The sequence below is a fragment of the Vicugna pacos genome, unplaced genomic scaffold, assembly GCF_048564905.1.
Source record: "Vicugna pacos unplaced genomic scaffold, VicPac4 scaffold_14, whole genome shotgun sequence".
NCBI lineage: Eukaryota > Metazoa > Chordata > Mammalia > Artiodactyla > Camelidae > Vicugna > Vicugna pacos.
Genome location: NW_027328735.1, coordinates 1,709,365 through 1,734,703, shown reverse-complemented (window position 1 = coordinate 1,734,703; position 25,339 = coordinate 1,709,365).

Genomic DNA, 25,339 nt, shown 5'->3' with positions numbered 1-25,339 from the left:
GAGAACAGAATTTATAACATGGAATTTAGAACACAGAATTTAGAATATTAAATACAGAATGATGAATATATAATTTTGAACATAGAATTCAGAACACAGAATTCAGAATTTAGAATACAGAACACAGAATATAGCATTTAGAATATAGAATGTAGAACACAGAATACAGAATATAGAAAGAGAATATAGAACCCAGATTTTAGAACATGGAATGCAGAACACAGAATTTATAATATAGAATATAGAATACAGAATATAGAATTTAGGATATAGAACAAAGAACACATAATATTGAATATACAATACGGAATGCAGACTATAGTATGTAGAATATAAATGAAAAACACACAATATTGAATAGACTAAAGAATATAGAACACAGAATTTTGAACATGAAATGCAGAACACAGATTTTAGATTATAGAATAGAGAATACTGAATATAGAATTTAGAATATAGAATGTAAAACACAGAATATAGAATATAGTATATGGAATGCCGAATATAGAATGTGGAATATAGCTTGAAGAACACAAAATATAGAATAGAGAATAGAGAATAGAGAAGTCAGAATTAAGAACATCGAATGCAGGACACAGAATTTAGACTATAGAATACAGAATACTGAGTTTAGAATTTTGAATATAGAATGTAAAACTGAGAATTCAGAATATAGAATACAGAATACTGAATATAGAATTTAGAATACAGAATATAGAACACAGAACATAGAATATTGAAAATGAATGCAGAATATAGAATGTTGAATATAGAATGTTGAACACAAAATAAAGAATATAAAAAAGAGAATATAGAATTTAGAATTTAATAATGGAATGCCGAACACAGAATTTAGAATATAGAATACATAATAATGAATATGGAATTTAGAATATTGAATGCAGAAGACAGAATTTAGACTATAGAATACAGAATACTGAATATAGGATTTAGAATGTAAAATGTAGAACACAGAATATAGAATATAGAATCCAGAATTTAGAACATGAAATTCAGAACAATGAAATTATAAAATAGAATACAGAATACTGAATATAGAATTTAGAACATAGAATGCAGAACAAAGAATTAAGTATATAGAATATAGAATACTGAATATAGAATTAAAATTTAGAATATAGAACACAGAATTTAGCATATAGTATACGGAATGCAAAATATAGTATGTAGAGTATAGAATGAAGAACACGCAATATAGAATTTAGAAAGGAGAATATAGAACACAGAATTTTGAACATGGAATGCAGAACACAGAATTTAGGATATAGAATACAGAATACTGAATATAGAATTTAGAATATAGAATGAATAACACAGAATATAGAATAGACAATATAGAAACCAGAATTTAGAACATGGGATGTACAACACAGAATTTAGAATATAGAATACAGAATACTGGTTATAGAATTTAGAATATAGCATGTAAAACTCAGAATAAAATATATAGAATACAGAATACTGGATATAGAATTTAGAATATAGAATGAAGAACACATAATATAGAATATAAAATACGGAATGCAGACTACAGTATGCAGAATATAGAATGAAAAAACACAATATAGAATAGAGTAGAGAATATAGAACTCAGAATTTAGAACATGGAATGCAGAAAACAGAGTTTAGAATATAGAATAATGAATACTGAATATAGAATTTCGAATATAGAATGTAAAACACAGAATATAAAATATACAATACCGTATGCAGAATATGGAATGTGGAATATAGAAAGAACAACACAAAATATAGGATATATAAAAGAGAATACAGAAGCCAGAATTTTGATCATGGAATGCAGAACACAGAATTTATAATGTAGAATATAGAATACGGAATATAGAATTTAGAATATAGAATGTAGAACACAAAATATAGAATATGGAAAACAGAATACAGAACCCAAAATTTAGGACATGGAATGCAGAACACAGACTTTAGAATATAGAATACAAAATACTGAATAAAGAATTTAGAACATAGAATGCAGAACACGGATTTTAGTATATAGAGTAGAGAATACAGAACCCAAAATTTAGAACATGGAATTCAGAACACAGAACTTAGAATATAGAATACAGAATACTGAATATAGAATTTAGATCATAGAATGCAGAACACAGAATTTAGATATAGAATATAGAATACTGAAATTAGAATATAGAACATGGAATGCAGAACACAGAATTTAGGATATAGAAAACAGAATACTGAATATAAAATTTAGAATTTAGAATTTAGAACACAGAATTTAGAATACAAGATAAGGAATGCAAAATTTAGTATGTTGATTATGGAATGAAGAACACACAATATAGAATATAGAATAGAGTATATAGAACACAGAATATAGAACATGGAATGCAGAACACAGAACTTAGAATATAGAATACAGAATACTGAATATAGAATATAGAACATAGAATGCAGAACATAGAATTTAGAACATAGAATAAAGAATACTGAATATAGAATTTAGAATATAGAATGTAGAACACAGAACACAGAATATAGAATAGAGATTATAGAACCCAGAAATTTAGAACATGAAATGCAGAACACAGAATTTAGAATATACAATACAGAATACAGAATATAGAATTTAGAATACAGAATGTAGAACACATAATATAACATATATAAAACGGAATGCAGCATATAGTATGTAGAATATAGAATGAAAAACATAAAAAATAGTATAGTGTAGAGAATATAGAAAAAAGAATTTAGAACATGGAATGCAGAACACAGAATTTAGAATATAGAATACAGAATACTGAATATAGAATTTAGAATTAAAAATTTAGAACAAAGAATATATAATATAGACTACAGAATGCAAAATATAGTACGTAGATTATAGAATGAAGAACACACTATATAGAATATACAATAGACAATGTAGAACCCAGAATTTAGAACATGGAATTCAGAACACAGAATTTAGAATATACAATACAGAATACTGAATATAGAATTTAGAATATAGAATGGAGAACACAGAATATAGAATGTAGAATCCGGAATGCAGAATATAGTATGTAGAACACAGAGTATAGTATATGAAAAACAGAATACAGAACCCAAAATTTATAACATGGAATGCAGAACACAAAATATAGACTATAGAATACAGAATACTGAATATAGAATTTAGAACATAGAATGCAGAACACCGAATTTAGTATATAGAATATAGAATACTGAATATAGAATTTTGAATTAAAAATTTAGAACAAAGAATATATAATATAGATTACAGAATGCAAAATATAGTACGTAGGGTATAGAATGAAGAACACACTATATAGAATATACAATAGACAATGTAGAACCCAGAATTTAGAACATGGAATCCAGAACACAGAATTTAGAATATACAATACAGAATACTGAATTAAGAATTTAGAATATAGAATGTAGAACACAGAACATAGAATACAGATTATAGAATACAGAATTTAGCACATGGAATGCAGAACACAGAATTTAGAAAATAGAATATGAATACTGAATATAGAATTAAGCATATAGAATGTAGAACACAGAATATAGAATGTAGATTTTGGAATTCAGAATATAGAATACAGAATATAGAATGTAGAACACAGAATATAGAACATGGAAAACAGAATACAGAACCCAGAATTTAGAATATGGAATGGAGAACACAGAATTTAGAATATAGAACACAGAAATATGAATATACAATTTAGAACATAGAATGCAGAACACAGAATTTAGAATATAGAATACAGAATACTGAATACAGAATTTAGAATATAGAATGTAGAACACAGAATATAGAATATAGCATAGAGTATATAGAATTCAGAATTTAGAACATGGAAATCATAACACAGAATTTAGAATATAGAATACAGAATCCTGAATTTAGAATTTTGAATATAGAATGTAGAACAGAGAATTCAGAATATAGAATACAGAATACTGAATATAGATTTTAGAATACAGAATATAGAACACAGAACATAGAATATAGAAAATGAAGGCAGAATATAAATTGTAGAATATAGAATGAAGAACACAAAATAAAGAATATAAAAAATAGAATATAGAACTTAGAATTAAGTAATGGAATGCCGAACACAGAATTTAGAATATAGAATACGGAATAGTGTATATACAATTTAGAATATATAATGAAGAACACAGAATATAGAATATAGAATACGGAATGCAGAATATAGAAAACAGTATATAGAATGTAGAACAAAGAATATAGGATATGGAAAACAGAATACAGAACAAAGAATTTAGAACATGGATTGCAGAACACAGAATTTAGATTATAGAATATAGAATACTGAAAATAGAATATAGAACATGGAATGCAGAAAACAGAATTTAGAATATAGAAAACAGAATACTGAATATAGAATTTAGAATTAAAATTAAGAACTCAGAATTTAGAATATAGAATCGAATGCAAAATATAGTATGTAGAGTATAGAATGAAGAACACAATATAGAATAGAAAATAGGGAATATAGAACACAGAATTTAGAGTATGGAATGCTGAACACAGAATTTAGAATATAGAATACCGAATTCTGAATATAGAATTTTGAACATAGAATGTAGAACACAGAATATAGAATATAGTATACAGGATACTTAATATAGGATTTAGAACTTGGAATGCATAACACAGAATTTAGAATATAGAATACAGAATACTGAATATAAAATATAGAATATAGAATGTAGAACACAGAATATACAATATATAATACGGAATGCAGAATATAGAATTCAGAATATAGAATTTAGAACACAGAATAAATAATATGTAATACAGAATACAGAATTTATAACATGGAATTTAGAACACAGAATGAAGAATATAGAATACAGTATACTGAATATAGAATTTAGAACATGGAATGCAGAACACAGAATTTAGAATTTAGAATACAGAATACAGAATATTGAATTTAGAATATAGAATGTAGAACACATAATATAGAATATAGAATATGGAATGCAGAATATAGTGTGTAGAATATAGAATGAAGAACACAAAATATAAAATAGAGTAGAGAATATAGAAACCAGAATATAGAAAGTGGAATGCAGAACACAGAATTGAGATTATAGAATGCAGAATAATGAATATAGAATTAAGAATATATGACGCAGAACACAGAATTTAGAATACAGAAAGCAGAATACTGAATACAGAATTTAGAACATGAAATGCAGAACATAGAATTTAGAATATAGAATAAAAATCCTGAATATAGAATTTAGAATATAGATTGTAGAACACAGAATATAGAATATAGTATACGGATTGAAGAATATAGACTACAGAATATAGATTGTAGAAGACAGAATATAGAATAGAGTGTATAGAACCCAGAATTTAGAACATGAAATGCAGAACATAGAATTTAGAATATAGAATAAAAATCCTGAATATAGAATTTAGAATATAGATTGTAGAACACAGAATATAGAATATAGTATACGGATTGAAGAATATAGACTACAGAATATAGATTGTAGAAGACAGAATATAGAATAGAGTGTATAGAACCCAGAATTTAGAACATGGAATGCAGAACACAGAATTTAGAATATAGAACACAGAATACTGAATATAGTATTTAGAATATAGAATGTAGAACACAGAATATAGAATAGAGAACAGAGAATATAGAACACATAATTTAGTACATGGAATGCAGAACACAGAATTTAGAAATTGGAATGCAGAACACAGAATTTAGGATTTAGAATACAGAATACAGAATATAGAATTTAGAATATAGAATGTAGAACACATAATATAGAATATAGAATACGGAATGCAGAATATAGTATGAAGAATATAGAATGAAGATCACACAATATAAAATAGAGTAGAGAATATAGAACCCAGATTATAGATCATGGAATGCATAACACAGAATTTAGATTATAGAATACAGAATACTAAATATAGAATAAAGAATATAGAATGTAAAACACAGAACATACAATATAGAATACGGAATGCAGAATATAGAATGTGGAATATAGGATGAAGAACACAGAATATAGAATATAAAAAAGAGAATATAGAAGGCAGAATTTAGATCATGGAATGAAGAACACAGAATTTAGAATATAGAATAAAGAATACTGAATTTAGAATTTCAAAACAGAATGTAGAACACAGAATTCAAAATATAGAATACATAATACTGAATATAGGAATTAGAATACAGAACATTGAACACAGAATATAGAATATAGAAAATTAATGCAGAATATAGAATGTAGAATATAGAATTGAGAACACAAAATATTGAATATATAAAAGAGAATATAGAACCTAGAATTTAGTAATGGAATGCAGAACACAGAATTTAAATATATAATACAAAATACTGAATATAATATTTAGAATATATAATGAAGAACACAAAATATAGAATGTGGATAACAGAATACAGAACCCAAGATTTAGAACATGAAATGCAGAACACAGAATTTAGAATATAGACTAAAAAATACTGAATATAGAATTTAGAACATCGAATGTAGAACACAGAATTTAGAATACAGAATTCAGAATACTGAATATAGAAATTAGAACATGGATTGCACATAACAGAATTTACAATACAGGATACAGAATACTGAATATAGAATTTAGAATATAGAATTTAGAACACAGCATATAGAATTTAGCATAGAGAATGTAGAATCCAGTATTAAGAACACAGAATGCAGAACACAGAATTTAGAATATATAATACTGAATACTAAATATAGAATTTAGAACATAGAATAGAGAATATAGGACACAGAATTTAGAACATGGAACGCAGAACACAGAATTTAGAATATAGAATACAGATTACTGAATATAGAATTTAGATCATTGAAAGTAGAACACAGAATTATAATACAGAATAGAGAATACTGAATATAGAAATTAGAACATGGAATGCACAACACAGAATTTAGAAAATAGAATACAGAATACTAAATATAGAATTTAGAATATAGAATGTAGAACACAGAATACAGAATATAGAATCCAGTATTTAGAACATGGAATGCAAACACAGAATTTAGAATACATAATACATAATACTGAATATAGAATTTAGAAAATACAATGCAGAACACAGAATTTAGATATAGAATATAGAATACTGAAAATAGAGTATAGAACATGGAATGCAGAACACAGGAATTAGAATATAGAAAACAGAATACTGAATATAGAATTTTGAATTTAGAATTTAGAACACACAATTTAGAATATAGAATACGGAATGCAAAATTTAGTATGGAGAATATGGAATGAAGAACAAACACTATAGAATATAGAATAGAGTATATAGAACCCAGAATTTAGAACATGGAATGCAGAACATAGAATTTAGGAAATAGAATACAGAATACTGTATATAGAATTTAGAACATATAATGCAGAACACAGAATTTAGAATATAGAATACAGAATACTGAATATAGTATATAGAACATGGAATGCAGAACATAGAATTTAGAATATAGAATATAGAATACTGAATATAGAGTTTAGAATATAGAATGTAGAACACAGAATATAGAATATGGAATATGGAATGCAGAAATTGGAATTTGGAATATAGAATGAAGAACACAAAATATAGAATATATAAAAGGGAATATAGAACCCTTTATTTAGAAATGGAATGCTGAACACAGAATTTAGTATATAGAATACATAATTCTGAATATAGAATACAGATTATAGAATGAAGTACACAGAATATAGATTATAGAATACACAATACTGTACATAGATTTAAGAAGTTGGAATGCAGAACACAGAATTTAGAATATACAATACAGAATACTGAATATAGAATTTAGAAAATAGAATGCAGAACACAGAATATAGAATAGAGAATAGAGAATAGAGAACTCAGAATTTAGATCATGAAATGCAGAAAACAGAGTTTAGAATATAGAAAACAGAATACTGAATATAGAATTTAGATTATAGAATGTAGAACACAGAATATAGAATATAGAATACGGAATGCAGATATAGATTATAGAATATAGAATACAGAACACAGAATATAGAATCGAAAATATAGAATCCAGAATGTAGAATATGGGACTCAAACACAGAATTTAGAATATACAATACATAATACTGAATATAGAATTTAGAATATAGAATGTTGAACACAGAATATAGAATATAGAATACGGAATGCAGAATATAGAATACAGAATATAGAATGCAGAACACAGAATATAGAATATAGAATCGAAAATATAGAATCCAGAATTTAGAATATGTGATGCAAACACAGAATTTAGATTATACAATACAGAGTACTGAATATAGAATTTGAACTAGAATGAAGAACACAAAATATAGAATATAGTGTATAGAATACTGAAAATAGGATATAGAACATGGAACGCAGAACACAGAGTTTAGAATATTGAAAACAGAATACTGAATATAGAATTTAGAATTTAGAACTCAAAATTTAGATTATAGGATACGGAATGCAAAATATAGTATGTAGAGTATAGAATGAAGAACACACAATATAGAATAGAGAATATAGAATCCAGAATTTAGAACATGGTTTGTAGAACAGAGAATTTAGAAAATAGAATACAGAACACTGAATAAAGAATTTTGAACATAAAATGCAGAACACAGAATTTAGAATATAGAATGCAGAATACTGAATATAGAATTTAGAACATGGAATGCAGAACACAGAGTTTAGAATATAGAATAAAGAATACTGAATATAGAATTTAGAATATATAATATAGAACACAGAATATAGAATATAGAATTGAGAATATAGAACATGGAATGCAGAACACAGAATTTACAATATAGAATACAGAATACAGAATATAGAATTTAGAATATAGAATGTAGAACACATAATATAGAATATAGAATACGGAATGCAGACTATAGTATGTAGAATATAGAATGAATAACACACAATATAGAATAGAGTAGAGAATATAGAACCCAGAATATAGAACATGGAATGCAGAACGCAGAATTTAGAATATAGAATGTAGAACACAGAATATAGAATATAGAATACGGAATGCAGAATATAGAATACAGAATATAGAATGTTGAACAGAGAATATAGAATATGGAAAACAGAATACAGAACCCAGAATTTAGAAAATGGAATGCAGAACACAGAATTTAGAATATAGAATACAGAATACTGAAAATAGAATTTAGAACATAGAATGCAGAACATAGATTTTAGACTATAGAAAATCGAATACTGAATTTAGAATTTAGAATATATAATTTTGAACACAGAATATAGAATATAGAATCGAAAATAAATAATCCTGAATTTAGAACATGGGATGCAAACACAGAATTTAGAATGTACCATACGGAATACTGAATATAAAATTTAGAACATAGAATGCAGAACAAAGAATTTAGAATTTAGAATATAGAATACTGAAAATAGAATATAGAAAATGGATGCAGAAAGCAGAATTTAGAATATAGAAAACAGAGTACTGAATGTAGAATTTAGAATATAGAAATTAGAACTTAAAATTTAGAATATAGAATACGGAAGGGAAAATACAGTATTTAGAGTATAGAATGAAGAACACACAATATAGAATAGAGAATAGAGAATCCAGAATTTAGAACATGGAATGTAGAACATAGAATTAAGAAAATAGAATACAGAACACTGAATATAGAATTTCGAATTTAGAATTTAGAACTCAAAATTTAGAATATAGAATACGGAATGCAAAATATAGTTTTTAGGGTATAGAATGAAGAACACACAATATAGAATATAGAATAGAGAATATAGAATCCAGAATTTAGATCATGGAATGTAGAACACAGAATTTAGAAAATATATTACAGAACACTGAATATAGTATTTAGAACATAGAATGCAGCACACAGAATTTAGAATATAGAATACAGAATACTGAATATAGAATTTAGAACATGGAATGCAGAACACAGAATTTAGAATATAGAAAAATGTATACAATATATAGAATTTAGAATATATAATGTAGAACACATAATATAGAATATGGAATTGTGTATATAGAACCCAGAATTTAGAACATGGAATTCAGAACACAGAATTTAGATTATAGAGTACAGAATACTGAATATAGAAATTCGAATATAGAATGTAAAACACAGAATATATAATATAGAATACGGAATGCAGAATATAGAATGTGGAATATAGAAATAACAACACAAAATATAGAATATATAAAAGAGAATATAGAAGTCAGAATTTAGATCATGGAATGCAGAACACAGAATATAGAATATAGAATACAGAATCCTGAATTTTAAATTTTAAAGAAAGAATGTAGAACACAGAATTCAGAATATAGAATACAGAATACTGACTATAGAATTTAGAATACAAAATATAGAATATAGAAAATGAATGCAGAATATAAAATGTAAAATATAGGATGAAGAACAGAAAGTATTGAATATATAAAAGAGAATATTGAACCTAGAATTTAGTAATGGAAATCAAAACACAGAATTTGTAATATAGAATACAAATACTGAATATAGAATTTAGAATATAGAATGTAGAACACAGAATATAGAATATAGAATCAAAATATAGAATCCAGAATATAGAACATGGGATGCAAACACAGAAATTATAATATACAATACAGAATACTGAATATAGAATTTGAAACATAGAATGCAGAACACAGAATTTAGAATATAGAATATAGAATACTGAAAATAGAATATAGAACATGGAATGCAGAACACATAATTTAGAATATAGAAAACAGAATACTGAATATAGAATTTAGAAATAAGGTTTAAAATTCAAACTTTATTATATAGGTTACTGAATGCAAAATATAGCATATACAGTATAGAATGAAGAACACAGAATATAATACACAAAAGAGAATATAGAAACCAGAATTTAGAACATAGAATGTAGAACACAGAACTTAGAAAATAGAATACAGAACACTGAATAAAGAATTTAGAACATAGAATGCAGAACACAGAATTTATAATATAGAATACAAAATACTGAATGCAGAATTTAGAATATATAATATAGAACACAGAATATAGAATAAAGAATTGAGAATATAGAACCCAGAATTTACAACATGGAATGCAGAACACAGAATTAACAATATAGAATACAGAATACAGAATATAGAATTTAGAATATAGAATGTAGAACACATAATATAGAATATAGAATACGGAATGCACACTAGAGTATGTAGAATATAGAATGAATAACACACAATATAGAATAGAGTAGAGAATATAGAACCCAGAATATAGAACATGGAATGCAGAACGCAGAATTTAAATTATAGAATACAGAATACTGAATAAAGAATTTCGAATATAGAACGAAAAATACAGAATATATAATATTGAATACGGAATGCAGAATATAGAATGTGGAATATAGAAAATCAACACAAAATAAAGAATATATAAAAGAGAATATAGAAGTCGGAATTTAGATCATGGAAAGCAGAACACAGAGTATAAAACATAGAATACAGAATACTGAATTTTAAATTTTGAACATAGAAAGTATAACACAGAATTCAGAATATTGAATACAGTATACTGAATATAGAAATTAGAATACAGAATATAGAATATAGAAAATGAATGCAGAATATAAAATGTAGAATATAGAATGAAGAACACAAAGTATTGAATATATAAAAGAGAATATAGAACCTAGAAATTAGTAATGGAATGCAGAACACAGAATTTATAATATAGAATACAAAATACTGAATATAGAATTTAGAATATACAATGTAGAACACAGAATAGAGAATATGGAAAACAGAATTCAGAACCCAAAATTTATAACATGGAATGCAGAACACAGAAATTAGAATATAGAATACAGATTACTGAATATAGAATTTAGATCATTGAAAGTAGAACACAGAATTATAATACAGAATAGAGAATACTGAATATAGAAATTAGAACATGGAATGCACAACACAGAATTTAGAAAATAGAATACAGAATACTGAATATAGAATTTAGAATATAGAATGTAGAACACAGAATACAGAATATAGAATCCAGTATTTAGAACATGGAATGCAAACACAGAATTTAGAATACATAATACATAATACTGAATATAGAATATAGAACATAAAATGTAGAACACAGAATTTAGAATACAGAATATAGAATACTGAAAATAGAATATAGAACATGGAATGCAGAACACAGAATATAGAATATAGAAAACAGAATACTGTATATAGAATTTAGAATTTAGAATTTAGAACACAGCATTTAGAATACAGATTACGGAATGCAAAATATAGTATGTAGAGTATAGAATGAACAACACACAATATAGAATACAGAATAGAGAATATAGAATCCAGAATTTGGAACATGGAAAGCAGAACATAGAATTTAGAATATAGAATACAGAATACTGAATATAAAATTTAGAATATAGAATGTAGAACACAGAATATAGAATATGGAATACGGAATGTAGAATATAGATTTTGGAATATAGAATGAAGAACACAAAATATAGAATATGTAAAATGGAACATAGAAACCTTAGTTTAGAAATGGAGTGCTGAACACAGAATTTAGTATATAGAATACATAAATCTGAATATAGAATATATATTATAGAATGTAGAACACAGAATATAGAATATAGTACACAGAATACTGTATATAGAATTAAGAAATTAGAATGCAGAACACAGAATTTTGAATATAGAATATGAATACTGAATATAGAAATTAGAATATAGAATGTAGGACACAGAATATAGAATGTAGAATACGGAATGCAGAACATAGAAAACAGAATATAGAATGTATAACACAGAATAAAGAATATGGAAAACAGAACACACAACCCAGAAATTAGAGCATGAAAAGCAAAACCCAGAATTTAGAATATAGCATACAGAATAATGAATATACAATTTAGAACATAGAATGCAGAACACAGAATTTAGAATATAGAATATAGAATACTTAATATAGAATATAGAACATGGAATGCAGAACATATCATTTAGAATATAGAATAAAGAATACTGAATATAGAATTTTGAATATAGAAAGTAGAACACAGAATATAGAATAGAGAATATAGAACCCAGAATTTAGAACATGGAATGCAGGACACCGAATTTAGAATATAGAATACAGAATACTGAATATAGAATTTAGAATAAACAATGTAAAACACAGAATATATAATATAGAATTCGGAATGCAGAATATAGAATGTAGAACACAGAGTATAGAATATGGAAAACAGAATAGAAAACCCAGAATTTATAACATGGAATGCAGAACACAAAATATAGACAATACAATACAGAATACTGAATATAGAATTTAGAATATAGAATGTAGAACACAGAATTTAGAATACTGATCCAGTATTTAGAACATGATATGCAGAACACTGAATTTCGAAACTAGAATATAGAATACTGAATATGGAATTTAGAGCATAGAATGCAGAACAACGAATTTAGTATATAGAATATAGAATACTGAATATATAATTTGGAATTAAGTATTTAGAACACAGAATATATAATATAGTATACGGAATGCAAAATAAAATATGTAGAGTATAGAATGAAGAACACACTATATAGAATATACAATAGACAATGTAGAACGATGAATTTAGAACATGGAATGCAAAACACAGAATTTAGAACATACAATACAGAATACTGAATATAGAATTTAGAATATAGTATGTAGAACACAGAATACAGAATAGAGAATATAGAATCCAGAGTTTAGCAGATGGAATGCAGAACAAAGAATTTAGTATATAGAATATGAATACCTAATATAGAATTTAGAATGTAGAATGTAGAACACAGAATATAGAATGTAGAATTCGGAATGCAGAATATAGAATACAGAACATAGAATGTAGAACAAGAATATAGAACATGGAAAACAGAATTCAGAACCCAGAATTTAGAATATGGTTTGCAGAACACAAAATTTAGAATATAAAATACAGAATAATGAATATAGAATGCAGAACATAGAATGATGAACACAGAATTTAGAATATAGAATACAGAATACTGAACAAGGAATTTTGAATATAGAATTTTGAACACAGAATATAGAATATTGCATAGAGAATATACAATCCATAATTTAGAACATGGAATGCATAACACAGAATTTAGAAAATAGAATACAGAATCCTGAATATTGAATTTAGAACATATAATGCAGAACACAGAAATTAGAATATAGAATACTAAATACTGAATATAGAGTTTAGAATACAGAATGTAGAGCATATAGTATGGAATATAGAATACGGAATGCAGAATATAGTATGTAGAATATAGAATGATAAACACAAAATATAGAATAGAGAAGAGAATGTAGAACTCAGAATTTAGAACATGGAATGCAGAATACAGAATTTAGATTATATAATACAGAATACTTAATATAGAATTTAGAATATAGAATGTAAAACACAGAATATAGAATACAGTATATGGAATGCAGAATATAGAATGTGGAATATTGAATGAAGAACACAAAATATAGAATAGAGAATAGAGAATATAGAAGCCAGAATTCAGAACATGGAATGCAGGACACTGAATTTAGAATATAGAATACAGAATACTGAATTCAGGAATTTGAATATAGAATGTAGAACTGAGAATTTAGAATATAGAATACAGAATACTGAATATAGAACTTAGAATACAGAATATAGAACACAGAACATAGAATATAGAAAATGAATGCAGAATATAGATTGTACAATATAGAATGTTGAACACAAAATAAAGAATATAAAAAAGAGAATATAGAACTTAGAATTTAATAATGGAATGCAGAACACAAAATTAAGAAAATAGAATATGAATACTGAATATAGAATTAAGCATATAGAATGTAGAACACAGAATATAGAATGTAGATTTTGGAATTCACAATATACAATACAGAATATAGAATGTAGAACACAGAATATAGAACATGGAAAACAGAATACAGAACCCAGAATTTAGAATATGGGATGCAGAACACAGAATTTAGAATATAGAACACAGAAATATGAATATACAATTTACAACATAGAATGCAGAACACAGAATTTAGAATATAGAATACAGAATACTGAATACAGAATTTAGAATATAGAATGTAGAACACAGAATATAGAATATAGAATAGAGTATATAGAATTCAGAATTTAGAACATGGAAATCATAACACACAATTTAGAATATAGAATACAGAATCCTGAATTTAGAATATTGAATATAGAATGTAGAACAGAGAATTCAGAATATAGAATACAGAATACTGAATATAGAATTTAGAATACAGAATATAGAACACAGAACATAGAATATAGAAAATGAAGGCAGAATGTAAATTGTAGAATATAGAATGAAGAACACAAAATAAAGAATATAAAAAATAGAATATAGAACTTAGAATTTAGTAATGGAATGCCGAACACAGAATTTAGAATATAGAATACGGAATAGTGTATATACAATTTAGAATATATAATGAAGAACACAGAATATAGAATATAGAATACGGAATGCAGAATATAGAAAACAGTATATAGAATGTAGAACAAAGAATATAGAATATGGAAAACAGAATACAGAACCCAGAATTTAGAACATGGAATGCAGAACACAGAATTTTGGATAAAGAATATAGAATACTGAAAATAGAATATAGAACATTGAATGAAGAACACAGAATTTAGAATATAGAATATAGAATTCTGAAACTAGAATTTAGAACATGGAATGCAGAAAACAGAAAATAGAATATAGAGAACAGAATACTGAATATACAAATTAGAATTAAAATTAAGAACTCAGAATTTAGAATATGGAATACAGAATGCAAAATATAGTATGTAGAGTATAGAATGAAGAACACACAATATAGAATAGAGAACAGAGAATATAGAACACAGAATTTAGAATATTGAATGCTGAATACAGAATTTAGAATAAAGAATACAGAATTCTGAAATTAGAATTTTGAAAATAGAATGTACAACACAGAATTTAGAATATAGTATACAGGATACTTAATATAAAATTTATAACTTGGAATGCAGAACACAGAATTTACAATATAGAATACAGAATACTGAATATAGAATTTAGAATATAGAATGTATAACACAGAATATACAATATATAATACGGAAAGCAGAATATAGAATACAGAATATAGAATTTAGAAAACAAAATACAGATTATGGAAAACAGAATACAGAACCCTAAATTTATAAAATGAAATTGAGAACATAGTATATAGAATATTAAATACAGTATAATGAATATATAATTTTGAACATAGAACACAGAACACAGAATTTAGAATATAGAATACAGAATACTGAATATAGAATTTAGAATTTAGACTGAAGAACATAGAATATTGAATATAGAAAAGAGAATATAGACTCCACAATATAGAATATTGAATGAGGAACACAGAATTTAGAATATAGAATACATAATAATGCATATGGAATTTAGAATATTAAATGCAGAAGACAGAATTTAGACTATAGAATACAGAATACTGAATATAGGATTTAGAATGTAAAATGTAGAACACAGAATATAGAATATAGAATCCAGAATTTAGAACATGAAATTCAGAACAATGAAATTATAAAGTAGAATACAGAATACTGAATATAGAATTTAGAACATAGAATGCAGAACAAAGAATTAAGTATATAGAATATAGAATATTGAATATAGAATTAAAATTTAGAATTTAGAACACAGAATTTAGCATATAGTATACGGAATGCAAAATATAGTATGTAGAGTATAGAATGAAGAACACGCAATATAGAATTTAGAAAGGAGAATATAGAACACAGAATTTTGAACATGGAATGCAGAACACAGAATTTAGGATATAGAATACAGAATACTGAATATAGAATTTAGAATATAGAATGAATAACACAGAATATTGAAAATAGAATAAAGAATATTGAACCCAGAATTTAGAACATGGAATGTACAACACAGAATTTAGAATATAGAATACAGAATACTGGTTATAGAATTTAGAATATAGAATGTAGAACACAAAATATAGAATATAGAATACAGAATACTGAATATAGAATTTCGAATATACAATGAATAACACAGAATATAGAATAGAGAATATAGAAACCAGAATTTAGAACATGGAATGTACAACACAGAATTTAGAATATAGAATACAGAATACTGGTTATAGAATTTAGAATATAGCATGTAAAACAGAATAAAATATATAGAATACAGAATACTGGATATAGAATTTAGAATATAGAATGAAGAACACATAATATAGAATATAGAATACGGAATGCAGACTACAGTATGCAGAATATAGAATGAAAAAACACAATATAGAATAGAGTAGAGAATATAGAACTCAGAATTTAGAACATGGAATGCAGAAAACAGAGTATAGAATATAGAATAATGAATAATGAATATAGAATTTCGAATATAGAATGTAAAACACAGAATATAAAATATAGAATACCGTAAGCAGAATATGGAATGTGGAATATAGAAAGAACAACACAAAATATAGGATATATAAAAGAGAATACAGAAGCCAGAATTTTGATCATGGAATGCAGAACACAGAATTTATAATGTAGAATATAGAATACGGAATATAGAATTTAGAATATAGAAAGTAGAACACAAAATATAGAATATGGAAAACAGAATACAGAACCCAAAATATAGGACATGGAATGCAGAACACAGACTTTAGAATATAGAATACAAAATACTGAATAAAGAATATAGAACATAGAATGCAGAACACGGATTTTAGTATATAGAGTAGAGAATACAGAACCCAAAATTTAGAACATGGAATTCAGAACACAGAATTTAGAATATAGAATACAGAATACTGAATATAGAATTTAGATCATAGAATGCACACCACAGAATTTAGATATAGAATATAGAATACTGAAATTAGAATATAGAACATGGAATGCAGAACACAGAATTTAGGATATAGAAAACAGAATACTGAATATAAAATTTAGAATTTAGAATTTAGAACACAGAATTTAGAATATAGGATACGGAATGCAAAATTTAGTATGTTGATTATGGAATGAAGAACACACAATATAGAATATAGAATAGAGTATATAGAACCCAGAATATAGAACATGGAATGCAGAACACAGAATTTAGAATATAGAATACAGCATACTGAATATAGAATATAGAACATAGAATGCAGAACATAGAATTTAGAACATAGAATAAAGAATACTGAATATAGAATTTAGAATATAGAATGTAGAACACAGAACACAGAATATTGAATAGAGAATATAGAACCCAGGATTTAGAACATGAAATGCAGAACACAGAATTTAGAATATAGAATACAGAATACAGAATATAGAATTTAGAATACAGAATGTAGAACACATAATATAACATATATAAAACGGAATGCAGCATATAGTATGTAGAATATAGAATGAAATACATAAAATATAGTATAGTGTAGAGAATATAGAATCAAGAATTTAGAACATGGAATGCAGAACACAGAATTTAGAATATAGAATACAGAATACTGAATATAGAATTTAGAATATAGAATGTAGAACTCAGAATATAGAATATAGAATTCGGAATGCAGAATATAGTATGTAGAACACAGAGTATAGTATATGAAAAACAGAATACAGAACCCAGAATTTATAACATGGAATGCAGAACACAAAATATAGACTATAGAATGCAGAATACCGAATATAGAATTTAGAACATAGAATGCAGAACACCGAAATTAGTATATAGAATATAGAATACTGAATATAGAATTTAGAATTAAAAATTTAGAACAAAGAATATATAATATAGACTACGGAATGCAAAATATAGTACGTAGAGAATAGAATGAAGAACACACTATATAGAATATACAACAGACAATGTAGAACCCAGAATTTAGAACATGGAATGCAGAACACATAGTTTAGAATATAGAATACAGAATACTGAATATAGAATTTAGAATATAGAATGTAGAACTCAGAATATAGAATATAGAATTCGGAATGCAGAATATAGTATGTAGAACACAGAGTATAGTATATGAAAAACAGAATACAGAACCCAGAATTTATAACATGGAATGCAGAACACAAAATATAGACTATAGAATACAGAATACTGAATATAGAACTTAGAACATAGAATGCAGAACACCGAATTTAGTATATAGAATATAGAATACTGAATATAGAATTTAGAATTAAAAATTTAGAACAAAGAATATATAATATAGATTACAGAATGCAAAATATAGTACGTAGAGTATAGAATGAAGAACACACTATATAGAATATACAATAGACAATGTAGAACCCAGAATTTAGAACATGGAATTCAGAACACAGAATTTAGAATATACAATACAGAATACTGAATTAAGAATTTAGAATATAGAATGTAGAACACAGAACATAGAATACAGATTATAGAATACAGAATTTAGCACATGGAATGCAGAACACAGAATTTAGAAAATAGAATATGAATACTGAATATAGAATTAAGCATATAGAATGTAGAACACAGAATATAGAACATGGAAAACAGAATACAGAACCCAGAATTTAGAATATGGAATGCAGAACACAGAATTTAGAACATAGAACACAGAAATATGAATATACAATTTAGAACATAGAATGCAGAACACAGAATTTAGAATATAGAATACAGAATACTGAATACAGAATTTAGAATATAGAATGTAGAACACAGAATATAGAATATAGCATAGAGTATATAGAATTCAGAATTTAGAACATGGAAATCATAACACAGAATTTAGAATATAAAATACAGAATCCTGAATTTAGAATTTTGAATATAGAATGTAGAACAGAGAATTCAGAATATAGAATACAGAATACTGAATATAGAATTTAGAATACAGAATATAGAACACAGAACATAGAATATAGAAAATGAAGGCAGAATATAAATTGTAGAATATAGAATGAAGAACACAAAATAAAGAATATAAAAAATAGAATATAGAACTTAGAATTTAGTAATGGAATGCTGAACACAGAATTTAGAATATAGAATACGGAATAGTGTATATACAATTTAGAATATATAATGAAGAACACAGAATATAGAATATAGAATACGGAATGCAGAATATAGAAAACAGTATATAGAATGTAAGAAAGAATATAGAATATGGAAAACAGAATACAGAACAAAGAATTTAGAACATGGATTGCAGAACACAGAATTTAGATTATAGAATATAGAATACTGAAAATAGAATATAGAACATGGAATGCAGAAAACAGAATTTAGAATATTGAAAGCAGAATACTGAATATAGAATTTAGAATTAAAATTAAGAACTCAGAATTTAGAATATAGAATCGGAATGCAAAATATAGTATGTAGAGTATACAATGAAGAACACAATATAGAATAGAAAATAGGAAATATAGAACACAGAATTTAGAGTATGGAATGCTGAACACAGAATTTAGAATATAGAATACCGAATTCTGAATATAGAATTTTGAACATAGAATGTAGAACACAGAATATAGAATATATTATACAGGATACTTAATATAGGATTTAGAACATGGAATGCATAACACAGAATTTAGAATATAGAATACAGAATACTGAATATAAAATATAGAATATAGAATGTTGAACACAGAATATACAATATATAATACGGAATGCAGAATATAGAATACAGAATATAGAATTTAGAACACAGAATAAAGAATATGTAATACAGAATACAGAATTTATAAAATGGAATGTAGAACACAGAATTAAGAATATACAATACAGTATACTGAATATAGAATTTAGAACATGGAATGCAGAACACAGAATTTAGAATTTAGAATACAGAATACAGAATATTGAATTTAGAATATAGAATGTAGAACACATTATATAGAATATAGGATACGGAATGCAGAATATAGTGTGTAGAATATAGAATGAAGAACTCACAATATAAAATAGAGTAGAGAATATAGAAACCAGAAAATAGAAAGTGGAATGCTGAACACAGAATTTAGATTATAGAATACAGAATAATGAATATAGAATTAAGAATATATGACGCAGAACACAGAATTTAGAATACAGAAAGCAGAATACTGAATATAGAATTAAGAACATGAAATGCAGAACATAGAATTTAGAATATAGAATAAAAATACTGAATATAGAATATAGAATATAGATTGTAGAACACAGAATATAGAATATAGTATACGGAAAGAAGAATATAGACTACAGAATATAGAATGTAGGACACAGAATATAGAATACAGTGTAGAGAACCCAGAATTTAGAACATGGAATGCAGAACACAGAATTTAGAATATAGAACACAGAATACTGAATATAGTATTTAGAATATAGAATGTAGAACACAGAATATAGAAAAAAGAACAGAGAATATAGAACACATAATTTAGAACATGGAATGCAGAACACAGAATTTAGAACTTGGAATGCAGAACACAGAATTTAGGATTTAGAATACAGAATACAGAATATAGAATTTAGAATATAGAATGTAGAACATAGAAAATAGAACATAGAATACGGAATGCAGAATATAGAATACAGAATATTGAATAAAGAACACAGAATATAGAAAATGGAAAACAGAATATAGAACCCAGTATTTTAAACATGGAATGCATAACACAGAATTTAGACTATAGGAAACAGAATACTGATTATAGAATATAGAATATAGAATGTAGAACACAGAATATAGAATACAGAATACTGAATATAGTAATAAGAAATTGGAATGCAGAACACAGAATTTAGAATATAATACACAGAATACTGAATATAGAATTTAGAATATAGAATGTAGAACACAGATTATATAATACAGAATAGAAAATATAGAACCCAGAATTTAGAACATGGAATGAAGAACACAAAATTTAGATTATTCAATACAGAACACTAAATATAGATTTTATTATATACATTGTAGAACACAGAATATAGAATATAGAATACGGAATGCAGAATATAGTATATAGAATATAGAATGTAGAACACAGAATATAGAATATGGAAAACAGAATACAGAACACAGAATTTAGAACATGGAATGCAGAACACCGAATTTAGAATGTAGAATGAAGAGCACAAAATATAGAATATATAAAAGGGACTATAGAACCCTTTATTTAGAAATGGAATGCTGAAAACAGAATTTAGTATATAGAATACATAATTCTGAATATAGAATATAGATAATAGAATGAAGTACACAGAATATAGATTATAGAATACAGAATACTATATATAGAATTAAGAAGTTGGAATGCAGAACACAGAATTTAGAATATAGAATACAGAATACTGAATATAGAATTTAGAATATAGAATGTAGAACTCAGAATATAGAATATAGAATTCGGAATGCAGAATATAGTATGTAGAACACAGAGTATAGTATATGAAAAACAGAATACAGAACCCAGAATTTATAACATGGAATGCAGAACACAAAATATAGACTATAGAATGCAGAATACCGAATATAGAATTTAGAACATAGAATGCAGAACACCGAAATTAGTATATAGAATATAGAATACTGAATATAGAATTTAGAATTAAAAATTTAGAACAAAGAATATATAATATAGACTACAGAATGCAAAATATAGTACGTAGAGAATAGAATGAAGAACACACTATATAGAATATACAACAGACAATGTAGAACCCAGAATTTAGAACATGGAATGCAGAACACATAGTTTAGAATATAGAATACAGAATACTGAATATAGAATTTAGAATATAGAATGTAGAACTCAGAATATAGAATATAGAATTCGGAATGCAGAATATAGTATGTAGAACACAGAGTATAGTATATGAAAAACAGAATACAGAACCCAGAATTTATAACATGGAATGCAGAACACAAAATATAGACTATAGAATACAGAATACTGAATATAGAACTTAGAACATAGAATGCAGAACACCGAATTTAGTATATAGAATATAGAATACTGAATATAGAATTTAGAATTAAAAATTTAGAACAAAGAATATATAATATAGATTACAGAATGCAAAATATAGTACGTAGAGTATAGAATGAAGAACACACTATATAGAATATACAATAGACAATGTAGAACCCAGAATTTAGAACATGGAATTCAGAACACAGAATTTAGAATATACAATACAGAATACTGAATTAAGAATTTAGAATATAGAATGTAGAACACAGAACATAGAATACAGATTATAGAATACAGAATTTAGCACATGGAATGCAGAACACAGAATTTAGAAAATAGAATATGAATACTGAATATAGAATTAAGCATATAGAATGTAGAACACAGAATATAGAACATGGAAAACAGAATACAGAACCCAGAATTTAGAATATGGAATGCAGAACACAGAATTTAGAACATAGAACACAGAAATATGAATATACAATTTAGAACATAGAATGCAGAACACAGAATTTAGAATATAGAATACAGAATACTGAATACAGAATTTAGAATATAGAATGTAGAACACAGAATATAGAATATAGCATAGAGTATATAGAATTCAGAATTTAGAACATGGAAATCATAACACAGAATTTAGAATATAAAATACAGAATCCTGAATTTAGAATTTTGAATATAGAATGTAGAACAGAGAATTCAGAATATAGAATACAGAATACTGAATATAGAATTTAGAATACAGAATATAGAACACAGAACATAGAATATAGAAAATGAAGGCAGAATATAAATTGTAGAATATAGAATGAAGAACACAAAATAAAGAATATAAAACATAGAATATAGAACTTAGAATTTAGTAATGGAATGCTGAACACAGAATTTAGAATATAGAATACGGAATAGTGTATATACAATTTAGAATATATAATGAAGAACACAGAATATAGAATATAGAATACGGAATGCAGAATATAGAAAACAGTATATAGAATGTAACAAAGAATATAGAATATGGAAAACAGAATACAGAACAAAGAATTTAGAACATGGATTGCAGAACACAGAATTTAGATTATAGAATATAGAATACTGAAAATAGAATATAGAACATGGAATGCAGAAAACAGAATTTAGAATATTGAAAGCAGAATACTGAATATAGAATTTAGAATTAAAATTAAGAACTCAGAATTTAGAATATAGAATCGGAATGCAAAATATAGTATGTAGAGTATACAATGAAGAACACAATATAGAATAGAAAATAGGAAATATAGAACACAGAATTTAGAGTATGGAATGCTGAACACAGAATTTAGAATATAGAATACCGAATTCTGAATATAGAATTTTGAACATAGAATGTAGAACACAGAATATAGAATATAGTATACAGGATACTTAATATAGGATTTAGAACATTGAATGCATAACACAGAATTTAGAATATAGAATACAGAATACTGAATATAAAATATAGAATATAGAATGTTGAACACAGAATATACAATATATAATACGGAATGCAGAATATAGAATACAGAATATAGAATTTAGAACACAGAATAAAGAATATGTAATACAGAATACAGAATTTATAAAATGGAATGTAGAACACAGAATTAAGAATATAGAATACAGTATACTGAATATAGAATTTAGAACATGGAATGCAGAACACAGAATTTAGAATTTAGAATACAGAATACAGAATATTGAATTTAGAATATAGAATGTAGAACACATTATATAGAATATAGGATACGGAATGCAGAATATAGTGTGTAGAATATAGAATGAAGAACTCACAATATAAAATAGAGTAGAGAATATAGAAACCAGAAAATAGAAAGTGGAATGCTGAACACAGAATTTAGATTATAGAATACAGAATAATGAATATAGAATTAAGAATATATGACGCAGAACACAGAATTTAGAATACAGAAAGCAGAATACTGAATATAGAATTAAGAACATGAAATGCAGAACATAGAATTTAGAATATAGAATAAAATTACTGAATAAAGAATATAGAATATAGATTGTAGAACACAGAATATAGAATATAGTATACGGAAAGAAGAATATAGACTACAGAATATAGAATGTAGGACACAGAATAT